At 42.1% G+C, this 13,575-nt stretch overlaps 1 long non-coding RNA gene across 1 annotated transcript; it reads right to left on the bottom strand.

Moving 5' to 3' along the window:
* Positions 1 to 10,454: 10,454 nt before the first annotated feature.
* LOC142766858 (uncharacterized) lies at positions 10,455 to 12,364 on the bottom strand. Its single transcript, XR_012884624.1, has 2 exons — positions 12,036 to 12,364; positions 10,455 to 10,656 (listed from the first exon to the last, which is right to left on the bottom strand). It is a non-coding gene; the product is annotated as an uncharacterized LOC142766858 (long non-coding RNA).
* Positions 12,365 to 13,575: the final 1,211 nt, after the last annotated feature.

Raw genomic sequence — 13,575 nt, 5'->3', positions numbered from 1 at the left:
GGTAATGATACAAACAACCTAGTGCTCAGCAACGAGAAACTTCGACTGCTATAGGCACTGCACCAACAGACAGCACCTACGCGTGAAAAAGAAAAATAAATAAACGAAAGTGTATGATAAAACAAAATGCAAGCTTGCTTAACAAGACAACTGATCGCAAAGAGGCCGGAAATGGAGATTGTAACATTTGAGAGGAAAAAATGCATAAAAAGACGCATGTGAAGGGCGTGCCTTCTCAAGGCCAATTTGCAAACTCCCGCAACACTGAACACATGCCTGTGTCGGGGTGGGGAACAATTGCACGAGCGTCACCGCAGCATAAATCAACAAGTCATAGAAGCTTCGCCTAATGCTGTTGTGCTCCTACAGTAAACAGTAATGTTGGTCAAATTGTCAGGCGAGAAGTCCTTTTTAAAGGCTTCACTCTAAGGTTCAGGAAAAAAAGATAGATAAGAGAGACTCTGTACATTACCAATCCATTGACGTGTGGAAGAATTTACTATGTATCGTTGACTGTTCTTCAAATCAATTCTAAGCGGGGACTTATTTTACAACATACATCAGACGTAAATACCGATAAAGTTTGCGTAGCTTTAGTGAAAAACTGATCTTTACGTGCAGATGAAGAAAGGGGCATGGAAGGCAATAAGTACAAGGAGTTTATTATTTATGGACAACATACAACGTTTACCCCTGCATGGCTCTGTGCTTTTTGACCATCAAATAGTCCTTGTGCTACTAATCACCAAACATCATCATACCCTGAATGACCGCTTCAGTTCTACTGGTCACCCCAAAAAAATAGAATCGCAAAAGCTCCCCCCCCCCCCGCCAACCTTACCTTCCCGAACAAAATTTATTCCAAGGGTCCTTCCCACTAAACAGAATTAACCCAAATTCACAAACAAGGACCAACTCACAAGGAGAGGAAAGGAAAGGGGACGCGCATGCTTACTCAGGGTTTTAAAGCTGCACTGAGGGATGCCTAGAGGAGATAGAGGGGGCAGGGAGTGCAACCAGATGGTAGGAGAGATGTGGAGAGAGTAACGCAAAGCCGTTAAAGAAAAGGAGGAGGAGAGTTGGGCATGCGTAGTGTGAGTGTGGACGCCACAGACTAAAAGAACTTTCCGTGTATCAAAAGGCGTAATGAAATGCTGCTTGCTCGTTTCTGTTTTCATTATAGAAAAAGATTCGCCTAGCGTTAATATAGGGTGGGACGCAATAGGGATAAAAATTCAGTTTTCGGCTGGTTAGACTGTATAGGTGAGGCTATCTAGTGAGGCTCAGATGAACGAAACAAGCAGAACCATGGCCTCTGTGTTTGCATAAAATAGTTCACTGACCATTGTTTTTACCCTGGCTCACATCACTCTCACTCGCTGGAACTGGTGTTGGCAGCCACGTACCAAAGGCGACCAACTATGAGAACAGCCAACAAGCATTTGAAGTGGTGCTAAGATTTAAAAAAAAATAGGTTTACATGCTTTTAAGTTACAAATGCGACAGAAGGGGAATAGAAATTTGAGAGGCTAGATTCTTTGGTGAAACCAAACAAACCAACGGACCTTTGAGCAAAACATAACTGAAACTATTTATTTTTTGAAACAGTGGAGTAAACATAGCTGAAAGGATCTAAAGTGGCTTAAATGGGTATTTCCATCATTTAAATTATAGCCCAGCGACTTTGTAAATGCATGTTTGATGCTCCACAACCTATAAGCTAAGGCCCTCTCAATTCAGTGACATGGCAAATGCAGCAATATTTGCAGCCTAAAAATATTGGAAGCTGTTTTATAGCATGCAAAAAGACGAAGTGATCAATCATTCAAAGGTAATGGACAAATTCAGCTTCGTATGCAGTGGTACAAGCTTCGTATAGCTTGACATGCTATATGTACCCTGCTATAGTTAAGATAGTAGAGTAATACTGCGATGGAAATACTGTGCTTCTCCTTAAAACACCTGTAGATCGTTGGTGTAAATTGAACTGTGATTCTGTTGTAAATCACAACATTATACGATCAAGAATACACCTCTCATGAGCAGCAAGAGGAGTGAAGACACGGCCAGAATATTGTACCGTTTCCTGTAAGCAAAGATTTTAGCTACATGCCATTAAAATTTTATTGCGATGCCAATTATATGAACACGCTCGACTAGATTTTGCCTCCGGCGGCACCATCACGCACCGTATATATATACGTATCTCTATATATTAAAGTTCAAGAAAGAAAAAAATCGACAAAAGGCTACGGCGCGCGCAATCTAAGCTGGGACCATTCTGCGCGTGACCTTCCAATTTTTTGCTATCGCATTCATTGCTTCACCTTTGCGGCAAATCTGTGTTCTTTTTCTACATGTCAAACATCACCACGAAAATGGAGTGTGTATAAAAAAAAATGGGAATGCCTTGGCTTTGTTTTTTTAGGGATCACGCATATTTAACATCGTCAAAAGGATACAATGCTGTGCTTTTTGTGTCACCTTACTCTTACTTTAACGAAGAATCAGAGCACGTATACTCACCAAACTTGGAATCACGCTGCTCGCACGCTAGCTGCTGTCTCCTGGTCAGTAAAATGCTGTTGCTTTCTTTTCCCGCTGGTTTGAGATAACAGCTGTTTTTTGCCGGCTGTAATTTCTTTAGGTAAGCGTGCACCTACTCATAGGTCAGCGAACTCACTCATGAGTTGACACACCCGTACTCACTTCGATTCGGATCGAACCGTGAGTCTGAGTCGGCGTGAGTCTCAGTGAGCAATACGTTAGTGAGTTTGAGTACGTGTGAGTAAGGTTGAAGAAAAGTGTCGTGAGTTTGAGTTCTAGTGAGTATGGTTGAGGGAAATTTTGTTCAATAGATTTCAGAGTGAGTCCAAACCGCAAAATATATTTCTAGAGGTATTCTGAGTGTGTTCCATCCTTTTCGGTGATCTATGCACATGACCGTGTATTGGTTATATCATCTCCCAAAAGTGACCACATGCCATTATAGTTGCTGAGTCACTGTACTATATTGATACGAGCACCTACATATTTATATTCGAAGACCAAACTGTTTGTACAAAAAGACATGCCACCTTGCGAGTTTAATAAGGCGTAATAACGAACGGGAGTACCAGAAAGGTGCTACGAGAGCACCCACTGGCTTTAAATTGTTGCATCTGTGCGGTTTTTTTTAAACGTGTCATAGCGATGCTCGTCGGGACTTGTGTGGACAAAGCACACAGGTAGGTACGGTTCTTTCAAGTTTTCCCATGTCACAGATTACTATAAAATAATATTCACTCATCGACATGTCGTATCAATACGCCTTACGGTCGGACAACAAGTAGACGGACACAGCTGGCACCATAGCCATATCAAGCATACGTGCTTCATATAAGGAGAGATATTTATCCTACTACAAAGGTTGTCCAGTTACTTTTGACGAATCATTAGCTGCATGGTGTCCTCAATGGCGAACCCGCCAATGGTTCTAAATTGTTTCACAGATGAAGCTCGCAATGCACGTTTCTCGACACTCCAGGCTTCTATGGAAATATGGTTGTTTGAGGTCACTAATGTTTGTAAACTATTAAAAATTGGCCGACAGGCTATGTTGCTGCAAATCAGTTCTGCGGTAGCGCGCAGGGTGGTGGAAAGGCCAAAAAAGGGAAAGAACTTACTAGCTTTCGAACAATAAAGAATATGTGCCGAAAGAACTCTTGAATGATACGAGCTCCTTTTGTTCGCGTTTTTAGATGCGGAAGCATCTTATACTCGCGCCTTGTAGTGCGCCGTCCGCGCCGTCCGCGCCGTCCGCACCGCTTCTCGAACATTCGACAGCTGACGCGCGCGCATGCGCCGTCGCGCCGTCGCCCACCATCTGTGCCGCGCGCTCTTCTCCTTCGAGAACATTCGACAGCTGACAGCGCATGCGCCGTCGCTATCTGTGCCGCGCGCGCGCTTCTCCTTCGAGAACATTCAACAGCTGACAGTGCATGCGCCGTCGCACTGTATATATACTCAAGGTCGGCGCTCGCTCGCTCAGTTGCCGCTCGTCGGTTGGTTTGTACGGCGCGTCGACGTCCATGGTCGCGGTGAAATGAATTCCAACGAATCCACAAACACAATGATCAACGTCCCTTCGACCAGCGCCGTCCTTTCGCATACGTGTGTACGTGTTCACTCATTTAACACCCCCTCCTACAACCACGTTAACCAATTTAGCCATCGACCCAAGTAAGTCGCAACTTAACACCCCATTTCACAACCACGTTAACCAATTTAGCCATCGACCCAAGTAAGTCGCACTTTAACACCCCGTTAACCAATTATATGGTCCGCATCCTCCTCAGTGTCTCCCGAGGGAAGCTGCGGGCAATTTTTTTTTCGGCTATGGGCTTTATAGAAGAATTTGTGTCAACAATTGGCGACACTATGAATGAAGTGTTGACTCTTTTGCAGCACCTCCAAATTAAAACGCTCCCACAGAAGGTCACATCTGAGCTTAAAGACCTTGTGTTTTGCCGCGCATTATGGGCATGGTTAAATCTGCTTTTGCGGGGGCTTACGGATGTGTGCAAGTCTCGCCCTTCCGCAGGCCGTGTGAAAAACTGTATTAAAGACAATAGTCTTTCTTGGGCATCTTCGACGCAAAAATTTTGGTCTGTCTGTCTGTCTGTCTGTCTGTCTGTCTGTACATTTGTCTGTTTGCCCACTCTTAACAGCACCCGGTACTTGAAACGGCCGACTTCATTCGCAGCACCCAGCTGTGTTGTCCAAGATTCAGCGTTAGTACTTGTGTGATTGTCGATTAAAAAGCAATTATTGCGCATGTCTGGGGCACCATAATAGCACGTATATATTCTGCATGGGCGCCTTTTACTAGAAAAGGCATACATAAGTAATTTTAAGAACCATAGCGCTTATCACACTGCACTGACCATCCAATGCTTGCATGGAAGGGCAAGTGTTTCAAACGCTTTTCGAAAACAAGACGGTGGTGGCAGTTACCCGTTGCCTTGCATTGTACACTTTATCACCTCTGAGGCGGGCGCGCACACCCGTGTCAGAGCCACGCGCTTTCTTTTTGAAAAAAAAAACTGCCAGATGGCGCTCATGTCTCACGTGTGACGTCACTTCTTGCGCTCGTTCGCCTCCGCTGCACGCTCGAGGCACTCTAACGCAGTGCCTTCAGAATACATTCACCGATTTTCTTGAACAGAACATCGAATAAATGTTTTGTTCACTCTCTCCACACGCAAGACTATCGTCTTTCGACGACATTTGCAGATTAAATGCAGATACGGGGTCAATTTTTTTTCTAACATACTTTCTGTGCAAAAAAAAAAAAGAATCGATTCTCTCTTGGATCACTCGTCGGACTCTGATGATGATTTGGAGTTGGATAATTGAGAGCAGCTACTAACCGATACTGCAACTTCCACAAGCTCATGAAAAGACATTGATCACAGTGAGCCAGTGTGTGCTAATGGTGCCTCAACAAGCCCTGCGGCAGGGACATTCTCGAGAACATCTACAGCGATAAAAGACGACAGTGTGAATTGCTGACAAACACCTTGACTATAAATGAAATCCTCCAATTTTTCTGGGTGCGCATAAGTTCGGTGTGCACGCCACACATCCGATTGCATATTTTTTGTCCGTATTTCAAGGCTCATAACTGGAGCACAATATTTTTCAAACAAATTTGAATGCACCACAATATAGCAAAGAGAAAATACGGTTGGCTCTGCAACAGCTAACAGTCTTTTTTGCATTTGCTTGCTGATTACCTACATGAAATATCGCAGATTCGGGAAATACTGGTGAACACAATCCGGGCTTAGAGTGGACACTGTTGCCGATTCAATGCCTGTAAATCGTCTGCAGAAGCTTCAATAATTTTTTTTTGATTTCACATACAACAGTGACACTCTGAGCTTCCATAATGACCGTGCGGCTGGAGTGAGGGCAGTCACTGAGGCCATCAACGAAGCATTTTCTTCGGAAGTCAAATGTCAGAAATACGAATTTGTGTGTGAAGTGGTGATTCCATTGAAAGGATGCCCCTTCATGAAGCGAAATCTCCCAAGTTAGCCGAAGTACTTGGGATTCAAGGTATCCGTAAGAGCAGGAGTGTTGTACTGCATTTATCAATTTCAGATATACCAAGAAGCAACGGCTGGATTATCCAGGGTTTCTAAGAAATTTAGTATGGGAGATGTTGCGGTAGGTTGTTCGGGGAACTTAAAAGAAAAACTCATAAACATTATGCTGATAATTTTTCCCCATTCATGGCCCTCCTCAGGAAACTGAGAGAGAATGAAGTAGTATTTCTTGGGACGCGCCATGCAAACCGCCACAAAGGAACGGGAAGAAGCTGCAGTTTTTGAAAAAAGTTAAAGCGTAGGGAAGGAGAAACACACATATTTGCAGCTCAGCAGACGGCAACACATTGACAAGGTTGGTGGGCTACTCATTTGTTTCCGTTATGAGCTATGCAGGATGCCAGCCTGAAGGATCCACCAAACTGTACATCAGAAATGAGAAGAAAGTAGTCCATGTCACCCGCCCGTACTCTGTCAAAGTTTACCACAAGCACATGTTTACCGTATGCAGTCCTTGATGGCAAGACACGGAAATGACGTCCGGAACAAGAGGGGCTGCTTGATGATCTTCTTCCAGCTACTCAATGCAGCAGTTCTGAGAGCCTGGATTTTGTGGAGGGGGGACGAAGGCGTGCTCCTTTATATGAACCAACTCGAGTTCTGAAGTCGTGTTCACAAGGTGCTTCATGGTGGAGCAGCACATAGTTTGAAGTGACGAGGCCAGCCATTCAACGACTCGTCGGCAGCTCCCATGAAAGATTTCTTCACCACGTGCACTTGAAATACAAAGTTGACAGCGGGCCCATGTCCCAAAGAAGAGCAAACAGATGTATGCGAGCCACCGTTGAAGGCTAGAATGCCGCAGCAAGACAGCGTATCTTTGTGGTCACTGGAACATGCCTCTCCCTCCCGAGTGCTTCTAGTCCTTCCACAGCGCATATGTGATTATGATGTTGGCGGCATCGATCAATACGTTTTGGCCAAAAATCATTTCTTTTTATGCTTTGGATTTCATTGAGGCCTCATATAGCTGGGCTATACTTTTGCTTGAAGTCGTGCGGGTTCCTACTCTTTTACGGGTCTCGGTTGAGGTTCACGAAAGTACAAGCTGCATATTTTTGTCGGAAGCTTTTCATAGTTACAATATAATGAAGGTGAGGTAGAAAATGCTCCGAAATTGGCATAGATGAGTAATCGTTCTGGTTGGGTCGAGTGGCATAGTCTTCTGCCGTATATGCCACTGCCCCTCTTCCTAGTCAGATAAGACGTCGGACTATAAATCTTTAAATTATTCATCATCCTCTTTTCCTAAAACATCTTCGAGGTTTGCAGCTAATAGTTTTGTTTTTCGTGATATCGACAATAAATAATATACAGTTTTATAGTAACTAATGTATATTCTTACATTGTGCTCAAGGATCATACTATACTAACACGTGCCATATGTTGATTGGCTGTTGCATTACGTACAACACAGCTACGCAGATACTGCGACCGGTGCTCAATTGGTTGTCTCTCAAGGAAGGTTGCGTGTATCCTCCGCACCTATGATATTTTGTTGCGTAAAGCGTCTTTATCCTGCTTAGTCCCAGAGTACCCATAGGTATAGCTTTTTTTTCTAGGGCATTTTATAAGCATCACCCCAATTTGATATCCGCGTGTTGAAATTTGCTTTAAGTAAACCACGAAAATTAGGACCGTGTGTAGTCACATCCGGAAACGAAAGAGTGAGAATGTTGCGCACTGCATTAGTGCTTGACAACGTATTGCATGAGTGCTCGGCGCCACCCTCGTGATAATTGAAAGCTGTTTTTTTTTGTAGTTGTAGCTTGCCTGTAGACTTGTGCAGTACATTCCTTTAACTGTGCACCATGGACACCCCAGAAACACATACTGAAAGTCATTTCGGTCTGATATTTTGTTTTACTGAATCGTAAAGACTTCAAAATTTCAGGAGTACCCAAATGTGTACCATCGTGCACATTTTGATACAACCATTCAACTCTCAGTTTCGCAAAAGCTTTATTCGTTAGCGCATTGTTCGGACTGAGGAAGATATTCGGTTATGCTTTGTTTTGTACGATTGCATGTGCGGCTTTTATTTCTGTATATGCAACGTGAGATACACAAATTGTAAGTTACCGTGTCCACTCTTCGATTGTTGAAAACGCATGGCGACATTCTGTGTCCTCTATGTCAGAATCTTTATCAGCAATGCTAATTCTACCCTTCAAAAATGTTTGTGCAGGAACCAAGCGTAAAAAAAAAAACAGGCCGAGCGCCATAGTGGCCGTTCATTCAAGAGCTTACCAAGAACCCAAGGTGAAAAACCAAAACTCTTCTAAACAAGCTTTGATATAATGTGACATCATTCGAGATTCTTGTCCTACCAGGAAGACACAATTTTTGTTTCAATATTTTACAATATCGCGACGCCATGTTTTGCGGGGCTACAAAGTCTCTTTCAGAATTGTAGCAAATGAATTCTCAGAAATTCTCAATAAAAAACAACATTCCTGTGCTACACTTACAACAGTGACCTAGCCACCCTGATCACGTGTAAAGAAGTCGGACAATCGTTTGTACACTGCGTACTCTTCCGTTTTTATTTTTATGCAGAAAATTATGGACAGAAAGTTTAAAGCTCACTTAAAAAACGACTGCATGTGAGTTTGTTTGCAGATGAATTCGCATTCATTTGTTGCTGACGATGCACCTTTAACAAACTACTTACTTGAGGGAACCGCAGTGTTTGTGAGGAAACAATCAAAAAATAAATAAATACCAAAAATGAGAAAAACTATACGGCACGTCAAATCTAGCAGACATTATAGGGCCGAGAGATTTTTTTTAATGTTCCCTAGTTTTAGACAATTAGGCTTTTTTCCCATTCCATTGACACGGAAAATGAGCTTTCTAGTAACGAACAAACGCAACAGGAACTGCTGCTGCAGCGACTACATGGAAGCATGCAAGTAACTTACGGCATAGTTAATGCACCTCGATTGCTTCATGTGGTGGAGCTAACAGTGAGACGGCCGTATAAACACAGCATGATCAATTGCAGAAGAGCAAAAACAAGGCTGTAACTCATCGTCGCGCTATCGGTGATATTTCTTGCGCCACTATCATTCAGAAGAACATGACATGCATAACATCTACTTTTAGTAGCCTCACGAAGTAAGGTGCGACAACACATTGTTTTACAGTGTTGTTAGCCGTAGATAACACCACTTGAAGCACCAGCGTGGATATGTGTAAGTCGTGAGTGCCGTAATGATTTGCATATTATTATTCAAGTCACGCAGCTATTTAAATTCAGCGCGCACGTTCAAGTAATTGTGGGATGTCTGCGTTCATTCGAAGGTACCAGCATTCATCGTAAAGCAAGAGAGATGGATACATTATATTCGCCACATCTTTTTTCTTTTCTGAAGCCGTCTACGCCATACCCATGCTGACAATGGTACCTTGTATAAGAAACTGATTGGTGTGGCATAGGTTGTCCATTGGTACTACGCTCGATCAGTGTGAACAATAGAGGTCCAAACTCAAAAGTATGCATTAACTGTAAGATGAAACTTGATGCCGCTATTTCAGCATGTCTTCAAGATTCTCATTTTTAAATTAAATATTGCAATTTATATAGTATATCTATGAATAAATGAGTTTCAGGGCCTCTGCATGTTGAGACTGTTAATACCTGAGCATACATGATAGAAAAACAAGGCACTTTCATGCGAAATGCAATTTTTCTTTTAATCTGACCTAAACTCAGGCCGTGAAAAGAAACCGCTATAGGGCTCTTGGAGAGGCTCCTGCTGAAAATTGGGTTGGTCAGGATGCCAGGACATGGCCTTTGCCCATCTGGCCTAGTGTGGCTGAGAGGGCCAGCCATCCGTACTACAAGCACCTGCAACACCTCTGCATATTATTGTTATGGGGATTACAAATACACGGAAAAGAGAAACGAGTGTATTTGCAATATTTAGAGGTAGGTGTGACACCCCAGGGCTGCTAGAATCTCGCGTGCTGAATCCGCTTCTTCCTCATCGATGCGTCTATGCCCCTAAAATGTGATCGTTAGTGCACAATTTACTCTGTTCAATGCAACTTTTTTATCACACGTCAAGCCAAGGTAGCATACCAGCATTGTTCCCCGACAATTTCCAGTGTGTCTTCACGGCTGCTCAAAACGTCGAGATTACGAACCGTGTCATATTTTACATGGAATGTGCTTGGAAAATTTACAAAACAGGAATTGCTCCAAACTATTTGAGTGACATTTCAAACGCTGGTTACCAAAACAAAACTATAAAGTTAAACATCATATACAGTCATTTAGTAGAAGAACAGCTGCACTTGTGTTGCAAACGAGCCATTATTTTTTTTATTTCTCACTTATCGTTTCTTGCAAAGACCAGATGCAGCAAGTTGTTTTTAGAAATATTCCTTTGGGAAACTCGCAGCTGTTATTATCACTGTTCATAATATGGATATTGGTGAGCAGCTTGATTCTGACTCTGGGTGATCATATGTATAGTCGCAGCACTCGATGCTATTTCTGAAAAGACATCATTTTATCAGTCATTTGTGGGCAACATTTAAGGAGACTTTATGAGAATACCACAATGGTACCACACTATAAAATATCTGAGGTATTGCCAGCAAAGACAATGATATGAATATGAGGCATGCTATTGCGGTATATTTTCGGACATTAGCCTATCTGGCGTTCCTTAACGTCCGCTGATATCACACAGCACATGAGTCTGTGTACAATTTCGATTGCTGTAAAAATGATTCCACTTCTGTGATATTGTTGTAAGACATTAGTTTCTGTGTTTCCAGAAGTGCCTTTATATTTTAGTTAGCAGCTCAATGTAACATTCTTTATTATAATAAATTTATGCCTTACTTGAGGCCAAAGCTTTGAAGGAGACCAGTGCATACTAGCATTTTCATTAGGAAACACTTCTGACTCTTTGTTGCGCGCTCCATTCGAAACAGGACGTGCGGTAGCACAAGCATTAGTCTTAATTTCATGCTATGCTAAAAACATCATTCTCTTGACAACATCACAGGTGTTATCAAAAGTGCGCTTCAAAAAAAGTTCGCAGTTCTAAATAATAAAAGCAAAAATAGCTTCACATTATGCAGGAAGCCCGCCTTTGTATTGTTCAATTCCAACGAATCGCCAAGCACTGGAAACGTATTGAAGGATAACATTAAAAAGCCATTTGTTCAGTTCGATCGGTTCCTCACTAATCTTCGCTACTAACTTCAAATAATAAACTGGTCTGACCTCTTGAACAAATACATTTTTATGTGTTTTTTACACACTTGCATATCTTCGTTTAAGACATATGACAATGTTAGAATAGCATCTTGATCACAAATCAAGAGGCCAGAGTGACTTATAAACAGTTGTTTCTCTAAAAGATTGATTTTTCATTTTTTCGTAGAATATTCAACTTCAGGCAATTTAAACGCATTTGATAGGCTACAGCTTTGAACGTCTCTGAAAAAAAGGTGTTCGGCGTGCGCACGGCTGGAGAGAAACATGTACTGGTTTGTTGCTAACCATGTGTTTTTACATATACGCTTGCTTACACCTACAACCTTTAACAAAGTCAATCGCGATGCCTTATGAGAGTGCTGGCCCGGAGGTCACGGGATCGAATGCCGGCTGCGGTGGCTGCAATTCCAATGGAGGCGGAAATGCTGTAGGCTTGTGTGCTCAGGTTTAGGTGCACGTTAAATAACACTAGAGGCCGAAATTTCTGGAGCCCTTCACTACCACGTCTCTCGTAATCATATGGTAGTTTTGACGTTAAACACAACATATCAATCTATCAATCAATCAACCAATCAATCGAATAATTATTCTATCTATCAATGCTTTATGACAGAGCACAAACAATAACAAAAATTTCGACATACCTGAACCAGCGGATACCGCAGTGGCAATACCCGCCCCCGGTAATTTCTTGAAGAAGGCCAAATTGGGTCTTGTTAATTCTACTTTAGGTACCGTTAGTTTGGGCGCCGTCACTTTAGGTAGCGTTACTTTAGGTACCGTTAATTTAGGTGCCGTTAGTTTAAGTCCGTTTTTTAATGAAGGTAGCTTAATTTTAGGTAGCCTGAATTTCAATTTCGGGAATCGTACAGCTTCGACCTCCTCACAATGGGCGCTTTCCAGCAAAGTGGACAACACCAAAGCAAGTGTCCCCACCAGGACAACCGCGCGTATGTACGAAACTTTCGCCATGATTATTCCACCTCAATGGTGTGTGTTCTAGCTAACAGGCAGGACACGTTCTTATATACACGTTTGACGCAATTGCAGCCGAACAAAAAGAATGCCATGCCTCACTGTCTTGTCTCCATCATTTCTCAAACCTCCTAGTTAAGAGCGGAGTATGACGTGTCATCGCATTGTATTTTTGCACCGCGATAAATTTATATTATATGAAGAGAACACTCAGCATGGTTAGAGCCGATTTTCTAAAATGTGCAAATATAATGATTTGGCTATTTTATTATTTTATCAAAAATAATTCAGTACTGAAGAGTTACTTAATGCTACCGCAAAGTTTGAGGTGGTTGTTAATCGCGTGCTTTTTTTAAGTTAGCCATTTACATTGCAGCATTGCGTTGATAAGTACTAGGGCTTGTTCATGACAATATGTTTTTTATGAAATAGCTTGGAACTCAATAGACATCTTCGCAACAGCTTCCAGCGCAAAAAAAAAAAGTTATGTGGTGCGTAATCGATTCAGTGTATCTAAGTTACGTAAGCCATTCGTCTTCAAGCTCAATGCAATGCTAATATTGGGAGTTCAAAGTGGAAATCATTATTTAGGCGTGAATATATGAAGTCCTGATGATCACCCTATATTATTAGTTTTTCTGTGTATATTTAAATAAAATAGAAAGTCTAAACGTGGTTCGAAATTGGAAGTTAGTGGTACATACGCGATATAGAGCTTTGTACTTGGCACATGAATGCTTCCATAACATCGCTCTTCCAAGAGACAGGTTAAATTTTTGTTTCATTATCGGTTTCATTTGGCGTTCATGCCGTACACCTGGCTAAGTCTATACTTTTTCAATGATTGGCGAGAACTGAGCTTGTTTCATGAAGCGATATTCCACATAGAGTTTATTGTGCATATTGAGAGAGCAATGTGGCCAACCTAATTAAAGAAGCGGACATAATTCTTCACGTTCCGTAAGTAGCTAGGCAGTTTGATGCTAAAGGGTGCGATGAAAAAATTCAAGAATGATTCAAAGAGATCTACGTCAAAGTAGGCCAAGTAAAAGGTATGTAACGCTTCTATGTTTAAAATTATGCCACAGAGAACAATAAAGCAATCTATTTAGATTCATATTTTGTGTGCGTGTACTGCCGAACTGTGCCCAGTTAAGCCTTCAAAGAATTCGCTAAGCTATGAAAAATATGAGACGTAACTACGCCTTC

Source organism: Rhipicephalus microplus, chromosome 7, assembly GCF_043290135.1.
Source record: "Rhipicephalus microplus isolate Deutch F79 chromosome 7, USDA_Rmic, whole genome shotgun sequence".
Classification (NCBI taxonomy): domain Eukaryota; kingdom Metazoa; phylum Arthropoda; class Arachnida; order Ixodida; family Ixodidae; genus Rhipicephalus; species Rhipicephalus microplus.
The sequence above is the reverse complement of the archived record's forward strand: the minus strand, read 5'-3'. Positions and strand labels throughout refer to the sequence as shown.